Here is a 15759-nt window from a genome sequence, read left to right on the forward strand (position 1 = left end):
TCAAGATGAAAATGTCTTCAAGACAATGAAGATGTCTTAAATGCTTTGGAGATGTCTTTAAGACATTGAAGATGTTTTCAAGACATTGAAGTTGTCTTCAAGATATTGAAGTTTATTTCAGTACATTAAAGACTTCTTGAAGATGCCTTTAAGGAATTGAATGTGGCTTCAAGACATTAAACATGTCTTCAAGATTTGAAAGATGTCTGGAAATCATTTAATATTTCTTCACGACATTAAAGATGCCTTCATATCATTGAAGATGTTTTCGAGTCATTGAAGGTGTCTTCAAGGTATTGAAGATGTCATCAAGGCGTAGAAGATGTCATCAAGGCGTAGAAGATGTCTTCAAGACATTGAAGATGTCTTCAGGCCATTAATTATGTCTTAGAGGTATTGAAGTTGTCTTAAAGGTATTGAAGATGTCATCAAGGCGTAGAAGATGTATTTACGTCATTAAAGATGTTATCAAGGCGTAGAATATGTCTTCAAACCATTGACAATGTCTTCAAGCCAATGAAAAGTCTTCAAGTTATTGAAGATGTCACGACATTGATGATGTCTTGTATTCATTGAAGATATTTTCAAGAAATTGAAGATGTCTCCAAGGCATTGAAGATGTCTTCAAGACATTAAATATGTCTTCAAGACATTGAATATGTCTTCGAGCCGTTGAAGATCTCTTCAAGACATGGAAGATGCATTTAAGGCATGGAATATATCTTGAAGGCATTAAACATGCCTTTCAGGTATTGAAGATGTCATCAAGGCATTCAAAATGCGTTCAAGCCGTAGAAGATGTCTTCAAGCCATTACAGACGTCTTGAAGACATTGGAGATGCCTTCAAGATGTTGAAGGTGTCTTCAAACCATTGATGATGTCGTTAAGCCATTGAAGATGTCTCAAATACATTGAAGATGCCTTTGAGGCATTGAATGTGTCTTGAAGGCATTGAAGATGTCATCATCAATGTATTGAAGACGTCTTTAAGACATTGAAATTGTCTATAAAAATCTGGTATGGTTTGATAATGAAAACATTTTCTAGGGAATAAAAATGTCTTTGAGGTATAGAGGATGTCTTCAAGACATTGAAGATGTCTCCAAGGCATGGAGGATGTCTTCAAGACATTAAAGATGTCTTCAAAGCATTGAAGATGTCTTAAAGGCATTAAAGATGTCTTCAAGTCAGTGAAGATGTCTCTAAGGAATTGAAGATATCTTCAACAGTTCAGCTGTCAACTTTCAGTGGTCTGTTAGTATAACTACATATTTAGTGGACCATACCGTTGTTAAAATAATGGGTTAGTAGGTTGATTTGTTAGTAGTTGTGGCCATTAAAAAGATGTTATTTGGTAAAGGACGTCTTTGTATTTACCCAGCTTTAAAAACAAATCCTTTGAAAAGTATCCTTTTATTTGCAATATTCAAAATGTGGTATGGTATTTTCTTCTTTTTGCCGCCCTTTCCATATGGCGAAAGCTGTCGCTCTTAGAAGCCCATAGGCCAAATATTCTGTAATAGCTAAAATATGCTTCATCTGCTAGAATTTTGAAACAGAGAACGTTCATCTCGTCTTTTAGCATTTAGTGCAGGATTACAAGGAAACATTGTGTGGAGATTTTGTAAGACTATGATGGTCTGAATCCACCAGCAGCAATAAAAATAAAGAAAATGAACGTTAAAAATACCACAAGAATACATGAACGAACATAAGAAGAAGACGACGAAGAAATTATGCCCTGCAGCCACGATTTAGCATTAAATAATCAGGAAATAACATTTTAATAACATCACAAAAGGCTGACTGGCCGGTCGGCTGGTAAGACACGACAGCAGTAACAGCAGTCACCAAACTAACAACAACAACGTTACATTTTGGACAGATTACAACAAGCAGTTGGCGTTGTGGTTATCTTGTGATTTTTTTCTTTTTCTTGTGGTAGAAACATTGCTGTGAGACGACTTGGAAGCAGTGGCAGCAATCAAAATACCAAATAACTGGCAAATAAGCAACCAACCATTAATCGCAAGGCTTTGAGACTTTTGAGACACTGTGCAAGACTGAAAAGAATAATCGTTCCTTCTGTTTTCGAAGAAACCGCAACAGAACCCGCATACATAACATTTCAAATTATAAAGTATATATTTGATAGGGACTTAAAAGTATTGTATTTCATGTTTAAGTTATTGTGCGGCTTATGGCGCCATCTGTTTGATGGATTTTGTATTTAAAAATTATTTGTAATATGTATTCTACATTGTATGGTATTACAGAGTTTTATTTGCCAAAGATAGGTGGAATTTGCAGATAAGATGGCCTAACATATAGAGGCAGATATTTGGAGAGGATAGAAAAATGTGGGCTAAACAAAACTCAATACTGGATAGAAAGCTTCTCTCCCACCTCTTTCTGTCTTCTAAGAAGTCGAAATACCAAAATTGAAAAGTCGAATAAATAGTTCAGAACTCATGCAGATTTCATTAATACTTTTCTGAAGAAAATCGAAGAAAAAATTGTTCAATAATATAAATAATTCTAAAATCATAAGACAATTATCTCTGAGATAAATCGTAGAGAATTCTGTTAGAATTTGATAACAATTGTCTGTGGAAGCTCTTAAGATATGACGGAGACTGACTATATAGATAAACCTAAGAACTAAGAAACCGAAAAGCCAAAATAAAAAGTCGAATGAATAGTTTAGAACTCCTTCGGATTTTTTTAAGACAAACGAAAAAAGTTGTTCAATAATAGAAATAATTACAAAATTTAAAACAATTAAATCTCATAACAATCGTGTAGAATTTTTTTAGAGTTTGGTAAGAATTGTTGTCAGACCTCCGGAGACGGAATATGGATTTCGGTAAGTGATGGGAGGTGTAAGACATTAAAAATTCCGGACTACGACTGTGAAAAGGCAAATAACACTTTAAGATTTTGTTAAGATAATTCAAAATTCATAAGAAAAGTATCTTTCACAAAAGTTGAAGACAATTCTGATAGAATTCGGTAAGAATAATTGTCTTGGAAGTTCTTCAGATATGACACGAAATGTAATCGAGTCCGGTAACAAGTGCAGAAGGGAGTCAGACATCCATTCCTGCTATAGAAGAAGCTAGAAGCACAAAAGCAAACAATTGCGTCGGAATGGGTTAAATATATGGTCAAACACACTTAAAATCGGTAGGTTAAGACTATTCGAATCAACTACCGCAGATTTTGTGAAGACATTTCGGAGTAAATTCGAAAAAACAATATTCTTCAATCATAAAAAGAATTGAAAGATGTCTTAAGACAATTATCTCAGAAATGTTGAAGAAAATTCTGATAGATTTGGTTAAAAATTGTCGGCAAAAGTACTTATGACAACAAAAGCCAGGAATATTTACGGTCATGGGAGGACAAGCTGCACTTTAATGTGGATAGATTACATTTCTGTAAGGCCTGGCTTGTGCTTTGGTCAGGAGATCTCAACCTCCACAAAGAAAAGTAGATTTCTTTCCTTCAACAGTTGTAAAATTCAGACTTTATAAAAAATATATTCTGGTTTTCCATAAGGAGATCTTCTTGTCTCAAATAGGAATATTTTGTCTTCTTCTTTGTCTTCCATTGTTTGTTCTACAGGGAAGATGGTTTCAAGGCATTAACGAGGCGTTGAAGATGTCTTGAGGACATAGAAGATGTCTTCGAGGCATTTAAGATGTCTTCAAATCCTTGAAGATGCCATTGGGTGCCTTCCAGGTATTCAATATGTCTTCAAGGAATTAAAGATGTTTTCAAGGCATTGAAAATGTCTTCAAGGTTATGTCTTTGAAGCTTTGACTATGGTCCAAGACATTGAAGATGTCTTCAAGACATTGAAGATGTCTTCAAGACATTGAAGATGTCTTCAAGACATTGAAGATGTCTTCAAGACATTGAAGAGGTCTCCAAGCCATTGATGATGCATTGAAGGTATTGAACACGTCTTCAAGCTATTGCCTTCAAGGCATTGAACATTTTCTCAAGGCAGAAAAGATATCTTCAAGACATCGAAGATGTCTTTCAGACATTAAAGATGTCTTCGTGGCGTTGAAGATGTACTCAAGATATTAAAGATGTCTCCGAGGTATTGAAGGTGTCTTCAAGGTATTGAAGATGTCTTCAAGCTATTGAAGATGTCTTCAAGGTATTGAAGGTGCTTTCAAGGTATTGAAAATGTCTTCAGGTTATTGAAGATGTTTTAAAGGCATTGAAGATATCTCCAAGGCATTGAAGATGTCTTCAAGGTATTGAAGATGTCTTCAAGGCATTGAAGATGTTTTCTAGGCATTGAAGATGTCTTCAAGGCATTGAAGATGTCTTCAGGACATTGAAGATGTCTCCAAGGCATTGAAGATGTCTCCAAGGCATTGAAGATGTCTTCAAGGTATTGAAGATGTCTTCAAGGCATTGAAGATGTCTTCAAGGCATTGAAGATGTCTTCAAGGCATTGGATATGTCTTGAAGGCATTGAATATGTCTTGAAGGCATTGAATATGTCTTCAAGGCATTGGATGTCTTGACGCTATCTTCAAGACATTGAACATTTCGTCAAGACATTGAATATGTTTTCAGGACATTGAACATTTTTTCAAGGTATTGAAGGTGTCTTTAAGGTATTGAAGGTGTCTTTAAGGTATTGAAGGTGCTTTCAAGGTATTGAAAATGTCTTCAGGTTATTGAAGATGTCTTCAAGGCATTGAAGATGTTTTCTAGGCATTGAAGATGTCTTCAAGATATTGAAGATGTCTTCAAGGTATTGAAGATGCCTTCAAGGCATTGAATATGTCTTCAAGGCATTGAAGATGTCTTCAAGGCATTGAATATGTCTTCAAGGCATTGAAGATGTCTTCAAGGTATTGAAGATGCCTTCAAGGCATTGAATATGTCTTCAAGGCATTGAAGATGTATTCAAGGCATTGAAGATGTATTCAAGGCATTGAATATGTCTTCAAGGCATTGGATGTCTTGACGCTATCTTCAAGACATTGAACATTTCGTCAAGACATTGAATATGTTTTCAGGACATTGACCATTTGAAGATTAAAGATGTTTTCAAGGCATTGAAAATATCTTCAAGGTTATGTCTTTGAAGCTTTGACTATGGTCCAAGACATTGAAGATGTCTTCAAGACATTGAAGATGTCTTCAAGACATTGAAGATGTCTTCAAGACATTGAAGAGGTCTCCAAGCCATTGATGATGCATTGAAGGTATTGAACACGTCTTCAAGCTATTGCCTTCAAGGCATTGAACATTTTCTCAAGGCAGAAAAGATGTCTTCAAGACATCGAAGATGTCTTTCAGACATTAAAGATGTCTTCGTGGCGTTGAAGATGTACTCAAGATATTAAAGATGTCTCCGAGGTATTGAAGGTGTCTTCAAGGTATTGAAGATGTCTTCAAGCTATTGAAGATGTCTTCAAGGTATTGAAGGTGCTTTCAAGGTATTGAAAATGTCTTCAGGTTATTGAAGATGTTTTAAAGGCATTGAAGATGTCTCCAAGGCATTGAAGATGTCTTCAAGGTATTGAAGATGTCTTCAAGGTATTGAAGATGTCTTCAAGGCATTGAAGATGTTTTCTAGGCATTGAAGATGTCTTCAAAGCATTGAAGATGTCTTCAGGGCATTGAAGATGTCTTCAGGGCATTGAAGATGTCTTCAAGGCGTTGAAGATGTTTTAAAGGTATTGAAGATGTCTCCAAGGCATTGAAGATGTCTTCAAGGTATTGAAGATGTCTTCAAGGCATTGAAGATGTCTTCAAGGCATTGAAGATGTCTTCAAGGCATTGAAGATGTCTTCAAGGCATTGAAGATGTCTTCAAGGCATTGAATATGTCTTGAAGGCATTGAAGATGTATTCAAGGCATTGAATATGTCTTCAAGGCATTGAAGATGTATTCAAGGCATTGAAGATGTATTCAAGGCATTGAATATGTCTTCAAGGCATTGAATATGTCTTCAAGGCATTGGATGTCTTGACGCTATCTTCAAGACATTGAACATTTCGTCAAGACATTGAATATGTTTTCAGGACATTGAACATTTTTTCAAGGTATTGAAGGTGTCTTTAAGGTATTGAAGGTGCTTTCAAGGTATTGAAAATGTCTTCAGGTTATTGAAGATGTTTTAAAGGCATTGAAGATGTCTTCAAGGTGTTGAAGATGTCTTCAAGGTATTGAAGATGTCTTCAAGGTATTGAAGATGTCTTCAAGGCATTGAAGATGTTTTCTAGGCATTGAAGATGTCTTCAAGATATTGAAGATGTCTTCAAGGCATTGAAGATGTCTTCAAGGCATTGAATATGTCTTCAAGGCATTGAAGATGTCTTCAAGGTATTGAAGATGCCTTCAAGGCATTGAATATGTCTTCAAGGCATTGAAGATGTATTCAAGGCATTGAATATGTCTTCAAGGCATTGAATATGTCTTCAAGGCATTGGATGTCTTGACGCTATCTTCAAGACATTGAACATTTCGTCAAGACATTGAATATGTTTTCAGGACATTGACCATTTTTTCAAGGTATTGAAGTTGTCTTTTAGGTATTAATGGTGCTTTCAAGGTACTGAAAATGTCTTCAGGTTATTGAAAATGTCTCCAAGGCATTGAAGATGTCTTCAAGGCATTGGATATATCTTCAAGGCATTGGATATGTCTTCAAGGCATTGAAGATGTCTTCAAGACATTGAAAATTCTTGTAGATATTGAAGATGTCTTCAAGGCATTAAAGATGTCTTCCAGACCTTGAAGACACTAAAGATTTGTCCAAAACCTCGAAGACATTCCAGGTGTTTGCTTTTGAATTTTTGTGTCCTCGTTTTTTTTCATTTTGAAGATTTAATCAGATTTTATTTTATTATTTTTTTTGCACTTCAAAACTAAATCTAATTCAACTAAAACTTCAAGAGTCCATGTGACAATGGAGACGTTCATTCGAGATAAAACTTTTAAATTAAAAAACAATGATTATGCATTGGCGAAACCTTAGAATTGGAGTGGGAGGAAGCAAGTCTTGTGAAAAAAACAATATCATAAAATCTGTCCTAACTTCTGCTCAACAATATTTTTAAAAGGCAACTTATTAAATTTTCTAAAACTTTAAAACTCTCTATTCCACTTCACTTGGCTAGGAATCTACACTAGAATGATGGCTTAGGTTAGCTTCGATTCCCGCCAGGCAACAGCAGCAGCAAGCTAGGCAGCCATTACAAATGTTTGTGGCTGACTGACTGGTTTGCTCATCGAAGCATCTTCTATCCGACTGGTGATCACACAAAGCTGCATGAATGTTTTGCTTGTTTCATTTTCTGTTTGTCGTTTAGCCCGACTTTAAAGTGATGGCACAAAGTAGTTATGGACAAGGGTCTCACGGGCTGCTTTTTTTGGTTTCGAATTTTTGTTTTTTTTTTTTTTGCAATTCTCCAAGTATTTAGGTAAGAGTCAGTCAGACACAACAAGGTTGGCCTTTTTGTCTACTTTAACCACTTCAACAAGTACCCATCCATCCAACCATCTATTGATTATAAATATACTTATGTGAGAAGCTGGATGTGGTATTGTGGCTGCCGCCTGGCTGATTGCTTGCCATAGCCAGAAAAAGGCCATTACCGGTTACACAACATTTTTTTCCACTTTAAGTGGTGAACGTTTGTGTTGAACATTTTCAACGTTGCAGAGCTTTGTTTTGCACAAATATTTCACCACTTGGATTACCCCCTCTAACCACTGGAGTCGAGTCATTCAACTGGATTGTTGCAAACATGAAAGCGGCATTTCTAACGGGTAGCCGCCATATTCCGTTTAATGTGGAATACTTTATCAAAATGTCATCATCGCCATGTCCTTGTAGCCGCATAGACGAAATAAGATACTCTCTAATGGAGAGTATTTAAGTATTCTATTAATATTATGCATTATTATTCTATTAATAATATTTTGAAACAACAAAAGGTTTCGAAAAAAACACTAAAACGTCTTCTTATAGAACGTTTGGAAAATATACTTTTAATTTTATTAATTATAGAAGATCAGACGGTCTTCTCATAGAAGACAAAAAGGTCTTCTCATTGAAGAGCGAAAGGATTTCTCATAAAAAGACTGACGGCCAAAAGGTCTTCTCATAGAAATCCAGAAGACGACAAGGCTTTCTCATAGAAGACCACAAGGTCTTTTCGTAGAACAGTACAATGTTTTCACATAGAAGACTGCAATGTCTTCGCATAGAAGGCGAGATGGTCTTTTCATCGAAGATCACAAGGTCTTTGCATAGAAGACCACAAGGTATTCGAATAGAAGACTTCTTCCATAGAGGACTACAAAATTTCTCATAGATGACCAGAGTCCATAGAAGATCAGAAGGTATTTTCATAGAAGAACAGTAGGTCGTCTCATAGAAAATCGGTAGGTCTTCTTATAGAAGATCGGACCAGGAAGCCTTCTCATAAAATACAGGAAGGTCTTCTCAGTGAGGACTACAATGTCTTCTCATAGGGCTTGATCGGTACCTAAGATGACCTCTGAAGTCTTCTGCGGTACATAAGACGACCTCTGAAGTCATATACTGTACATAAAGTGACCTCTCATGCTATTTATGGTACAAAAAATGATCACTGAAGTCATCTATGCTATAGAAGATAACCTCTGAAGCAATCTACTGAACAGAAGATGACCTCTGAAAGCATATACGACACAAAAGATGATCACTGAAGTCATCTATGTTACAGAAGATGAGCTCTGAACCAATCTTCTGAACAGAAGATGAACTCTGAAGTCATCTACGATGCAAAAGATGATATCTGAAGTCATCTATGGTACATAGGATGACCTTTGAAGTCATATACTGTGCATTAAGTGACTTCTGTTGTCATTTACGGTACATAAGAGATCTCTGACGTCGTATACTGTACATAAAATGACCTCAGAAGTCATATACTGTACCGAAGATGACCTTTGAAGCCATCTACTGCACAGAAGATGACCTCTGAGTCATCTACGGTACATAGGACGACCTCTGAAGTCATATACTGTGCATTAAGTGACCTCTGGTGTCACTTACGGTACATAAGGCGATCTCTGACGTCGTATACTGCACATCAAATGACCTCTGAAGTCATATACAGTTCAGAAAATGACCACTGAAATCATCTACGGTACATACGATGACCTCTACGGTACATAATATGACGTCTGAAGTCATATACTGTGCATTAAGTGACCTCTGATGTCATCTACGGTACATAAGACGATCTCTGAAATCATATACTGTACCTTCGAAGTCATATACTTTACCGAAAATGACCTCCGAAGTCATATACTTTGCCGAAAATTACCTTTGAAGTCATATACTGTACCCAAGATGACCTCTGAAGTCATATACTGTACCGAAGATGACTTCTGAAGTCATCTACAATTCAGAAGATGACCTCTGAAGTCATATACTGTACAGAAGATGACCTCTGAAGTCATATACTGTACAGAAGATGACATCTAAAGTCATCTACTATTCAGAAGATGACTTCTGAAGTCATCTACTATTCAGAATATGACTTCTGAAGCATCTACTATTCAGAAGATGACTTCTGAAGTCATCTACTATTCAGAAGATGACCTCTCAAGTCATCCTACTGTATAGAAGATGACCTCTCAAGTCATCTACTATTCAGAAGATGACCTCTCAAGTCATCTACTGTACAGAAAATGATATCTGAGGTCATCTACGGTACAAAAGATGATCACTGAAGCCATATGCGCTACAGAAGATGACATCTGAAGCAATCTTCTGAACAGAAGATGACTTATGAAAGCATCTACGGCACAAAAGATGATCACTGAAGTCATCTATGATACAGAAGGTGGCCTCTGAAGTTATCTACTGTACAGAAGATGACCTTTGAAGTCATTAATGTTACAAAAAATTACCTCTAAAGTCTTTTACGGCACAGAAAATGACCTCTGAAGTCATCTACTGTACAACAGATGAGATCTGAAGTCATACACTGTAAAGAAAATTAAGATCGGACCAGGAAGCGTTCTCATAAAATACAGGAAGGTCTTCTCAGTGAGGACTACAATGTCTTCTCATAGTCTTCTGCGGTACATGAGCCGACCTCTGAAGTCATATACTGTACATAAAGTGACCTCTTATGCCATTTATGGTACAAAAAATGGCCACTGAAGTCATCTATGCTATAGAAGATGACCTCTGAAGCAATCCTACGGAGCAGAATATGACCTCTGAAAACACATACGACACAAAAGATGATCACTGAAGTCATCTATGGTACAGAAGATGAGCTCTGAACCAATCTTCTGAACAGAAGATGACCTCTGAAGTCATCTAAAATGCAAAAGATGATATCTGAAGTCATCTATTGTACATAGGACGACCTCTGAAGTCATATACTTTGCATTAAGTGACCTCTGGTGTCATTTACGGTACATAAGAGATCTCTGACGTCGTATACTGTACATAAAATGACCTCATAAGTCATATACAGTTCAGAAAATGACCACTGAAGATGTCATCTACTATTCAGAAGATGACCTCTCAAGTCATATACTGTATGGAAGATGACCTCTCAAGTCATCTACTGTACAGAAAATGATATCTGAGGTCATCTACGGTACAAAAGATGATCACTGAAGTCATATGCGCTACAGAAGATGACATCTGAAGTAATCTTCTGAACAGAAGATGACTTATGAAAGCATCTACGGCACAAAAGATGATCACTGAAGTCATCTATGATACAGAAGATGGCCTCTGAAGTCATCTACTGTACAGATGATGACCTCTGAAGGCATATACTGTACATAAAGTTATCTTTGAAGTAATATACTGTACAGAAGATGACCTCTGAAGTCATCTACTGTACAGAAGATTAACTGTGAAGTCATCTACTGTACAGAAGATGACCTTTGAAGTCATCTACTGTACAGAAGATGTCCTCTCAATTCATCTACTGTACAGAAGATGACCTTTGAAGTCATTTATGTTACAAAAAATTACCTCTAAAGTCTTCTACGGCACAGAAAATGACCTCTGAAGTCATCTACTGTACAATATGAGATCTGAAGTCATACACTGTAAAGAAAATGACATCCGAAGTAATATACTGTGCAGAAGATGAGCTCGGAAGCCATCTACTGTACAGTAGATAACCTCTGAAGTCATCTACAGTACAGATTCTGTACTACAGAAGATGACCTTTGAAGTCATCGACTGTACAGAAAATGACCTCTCGTATTCGACCACAATATCCTCTAATAGAAGGTCACATTGTCTTCACATAGAAGAGCAAAAGGTTTTCTCAGATAAGGCCAAAAGGTCTTCTCTTAGATGTCTAAAAATGTCTTCTCATAAAAGAGCACAAGGTCTTCCTATAGAAATCCAATAACTCATCTCATACAAGGCAACAAGATTGTCTTTTCATCGAAGTCCACAATACTTTTCTCTAGAAAACGACAAGTACTTCTCATAGAAGCCCAGAAGGTCTTCTCGTAGAAGGCCAGAAGGTCTTCTCATAGAGGGCCAGAAGGTCTTCTCACTGAAGATGGCTTTCCTATAGAAACTCAATTTGTCATCCCATAGAAGACAACAAAGCCTTCTTATAGAAGTCCAGGGTGCTTTCTCCTCGAAGTCCACAATATTTTTCTATAAAAGAGCACAAGGTCTTTTCATAGAAAACCAGAAGGTCTTCTTAAAGAATTTCAGAAGGCTGGACTGATCTGCAGCTCAGACAAGACAATAAGGCCTTATTCTCATGTGCTTTGGAATCGTTTTCGCCTTACCCATTGTCCGGCAGCATTTTGGTTTTCTCCTCTCTCTGTAACTTTAAGTAAAATGTCACAACAAATTACCATGGCAACTGCGGAACAGTTAATTAACATTTTGTCTTCTTTCATTATCGCAGGCCACTGCATTAAAAGAAAAACCTCAATAAAAAAGGGATAGGGAGAAAAAAGGATTATTTAATCATTGCAAGTTTCCATTTGTTCCGCAGCAGTTGCTGGGTCGACTTCAATCTTTTTTTTTTTTTTGGTAAAAGAATTTTGGTCAGTATTTTTGTGGTGACATTTTCGGAAGATTCACTGGTGGTCACGGATCGAATGACAGGCTTAAATTAAAAATCATTAATATGTTAAATGGCAGAGGCATGTAAACGAACGAGCGAATGAATGAAAGAGCGAGCGATTGAAGCAGAAAAGTTCAATACGAGTTGATGGCGAAAAATTGAAAAGAAGAAACTTTGTTGCCAACTCTCAAGAAAAAGTATGAAGTGAAAAACTTTAGCTGTGGACAAAGTTAAAAAAAAACTTCAAACGAAGAAAATCACAAAACAAAAGAAAATAGAAATAGAAATGAACGGCATCAAATATCTTTAAATTGTTGGATGAAGATGCAGCAGCACCATACCGGCAAGAAAAAAGCATAGCATTTGAAGATGAATATTGGCCATAAAACCATGAGAAACTGTTGGCATTTTTAAAGATTTTTTTTGTTAAAGTTTCCACAATTTCCGCCGTTTATGTCATGTTTGCCGCAAGGGAGGAGATGATGTGGTTGGTCTTTGATCAGCGATTTTCTACTTCTTGTGTTTTGGTAAAAATGGTATTTTCAAAATTTCCCTCAAAATAGTTTTTCTTTTATATCTTTCCAAGAAGAAAATTCCACAATTTCATTGTTGCCATCATTTCTTCAGCACGTAATTCCAACAACATACCACGAACGAACATCATCACCAGCAGCAACCTAACATTATGCTGATACCGCCACCACCGGCATCCACTACCATTGATGGCATCTCTTTCATCCTTCAAACATCCGTCAAAGCGATATGCAATTTCATGTAGTTTTTTGTGAGTTTTGTTTTTGTGGGTTGTCCTCTCCTCACTCCCTCTTTCTTTAGTTGGTTGCTTTCTGCTTGGCAGTTATATGTGGTTTATTTGCGCGCTAGTGGTATTTAGCGGTTAAATATCATCGGTCGTTTGGTACATGTTTGTGGCTGGTAATGTCCTGTCCCCATGTCTGTTACGTTTTTGTGTGTGCGGGGGAGGATTTGTGATGAGCAAATAAATGGTAATTTTTAGCTACAAAACTTTGCCAGAACTTGGAAATTTAAAAGTTGAAATATAACGAAACAAATAAATTGTCATGGAAATGGAAATCAATTGTAGGATTTCTATCAAAGAAGCCTCCGGCATTTTTTTGCAATACCCGACATAATTAATGGAAAGACTTCTGCTTTCCTAAGAAAATTTTTTAATATTTTTAGCTGGAAACAAAGAATATCATTATATGGATTTAAGGAAGATCTACTTGTCACAATATTCACTTTCGGAAAATCTTGGTAACTCGATCAGAATTATGTTCCTTGTTCCCGAGGCAAGGTGACGCCAAAGATGGTATTGTCAAACATCGGAAAGAATATATTTTTTTATAATTCAGCCTCTAAGACGAAACCCACGATAACAGGAACAGAACAATAAACCTATTGAAAACATGCTTCAGCATTCCTTCAGAGTTTGTTAAGACATCTCTGCACAAAATTAAGAAATATCCTATAGGAATGTAGTTTCCAACTAAGTTGAAAATAATTCCAAACAACAGATATTTTGTTCTGCAACAAATAATGTGTCACAAAATATTTGAACAATGTCTATACAATTCAGACAAATTTTAACGACAGTAACCAGACTTGTCTGAGATTATTCTAAAATAAAATTTCATATGGAAATGTTGAAAAGAGAGGACCTTCTAGGGTTCTGTGAGAAACATAGCAGTCTTCTTGTGATCTTTATGAGAAGACCAAGGCCTATTTAAGACCTTATAATCTTCTATGAGTAGGTCATACCTTCTGGTCTTCTATGAGACGTCCTTCTGATCATCCAGGAAACTCCCGCTGGTCTTGTATGGGAAGACCTTCTGGTCATAGGAAGGCCGTGTGATCTTCTATGAGGCGATATTCTGGTCTTTATAAAAATGCTTCCTAGTCTTCTATAGGAACATCTTCTGGTAAATATCTTGAATGAAAGGACCTAATGGTCTTAAATAAACATACAGTTATTTTATTGTCATGCTTTCTTACGTTCATCTCTTCTGGTCTTATGCCACAAACTTCTGGTTAAATTTCTGGCTGCCTTTAAGGAAACCTTCTAAACGAAGATCTTCAGGTTTATTGCAGAACTAACTTGTCTTTCATAGAACGATCTTCTCTGGCTTTCATAGAACAATTTGCTTTTCCTCTGCAACCGGACCTTCTGACTTTTGAACGTAAAACCTATTGGTTTTCTGTAAGAAGTTCTTATCGACATTATTTCCTTCTATTGGAAGTCCTTTTGGTCTTCACTCCTGTTGGAAGATCGTCGGATTCATAAGACCCTACATACAAAGCTTAAGTGTTTTATATAGAAGAAACGTCTGATGATTAAAAGAACCTTTTCTCATCTTCTATTGGTCTTCGATGGAAATGACCTCTAGAGCCATATACTGTATAAAAGGTGACTTCTGAAGGCTTATGTTGTACAGAAGATGACTTTGGAATCCATCTACGGTACAGAAAATGATCTCTGAAGCCATGTGTGGTACAAAAGAAGACACCTGTAGTAATCTGTGGTACAGAAGGTGACCTCTGGAGATATCTACTTTGCAGAAAATGATATCTAAATTTATTTACTGCTCAGAAGATTACCTCTGAAGCCATCTACTGTGCAGAAGGTGACCTCTGAAGGCTTATACTGTACAGAAAATGACCTCTAAAGTCATCTACGGTACAGAAGGTGACCTCTGGAGCCATCTACTGTGCAGAAGGTGACCTCAGAAGTCATATAGTGTACAGAAGGTGACATCTGAAAGTTTATACTGTACAGAAGATGACTTTGGAAGCCATATACTGTACAGAAGATGTCCTATAAAGTCATCTTCGATACAGAAAGCGACCTCTGACGCCACCTGTGACGCAAGAGATGATATCTGTAGTCATCTGAGGTACAGAAGGTGACTTCTGAAGATATCTACTTTGCAGAAGGTGACCTCTGAAGCCATCTGTGGTGCAAAAGATAACATCTGTTGTCATCTGAGGTACAGAAGGTAACCTCTGAAGTCATTTACTATACAGAAGATAATATCCGAATTTATTTACTGCACAGAAGATGACCTCTGAAGCCATCTACTGTACAGATGGTGACTTCTGAAGGCTTATACTGTACAGAAGATGACCTCTAAAGCCATCTACTGTACAGAAGGTGACCACTGAAGCCATCTGTGGTACAAAATATGACTTCTATAGACATCTGTGGTACAGAAGGTGAACTCTGGAGCCATCTACTGTGCAGAAGGTATTCTCTGAAGACATAGTGTACAGAACACCGACGTAGTCAGGGGGGGGGCCCGGGGGGCCCGGCCCCCCCCCCCCCGAAATGATTTAGCCTTGCATATGATATTAGCTTATGCTACACACTTTTTTAGTTTTTTCCTAAAATTTTACACTGTTTTAAATTTGTCGAGAAATTTGAAAAGTATTGGAGGAAGTATTACTGAGTATAATTTAACTACATCTGTATACTTATTATCCAAAATATATGATTAATTTTCTGCACAGTTGATTTCAAGTTTAAAATCGTTTTTGAAGGGTCTAATCGTAATTTGGACCGACTATAGTGTTACTGACTTCAGAACAATGTAATATTAATTGAACGTTCGTGGCATAAAACGTCCAATACTTTAGCTTTTG

The 15759-nt window shown here is 36.7% G+C and overlaps 1 protein-coding gene across 4 annotated transcripts in view; it reads left to right on the top strand.

The window, feature by feature from the left end:
• Pgant5 (polypeptide N-acetylgalactosaminyltransferase 5) overlaps positions 1–15759 on the top strand; it is a 299665-nt gene that overhangs the window by 91545 nt on the left and 192361 nt on the right. The gene's annotated exons all lie outside the window — the stretch shown is intronic.

This window comes from Musca autumnalis, unplaced genomic scaffold (genome assembly GCF_047663935.1).
Source record: "Musca autumnalis isolate F117 unplaced genomic scaffold, ASM4766393v1 scaffold_2, whole genome shotgun sequence".
Taxonomy (NCBI): Eukaryota; Metazoa; Arthropoda; class Insecta; order Diptera; family Muscidae; genus Musca; species Musca autumnalis.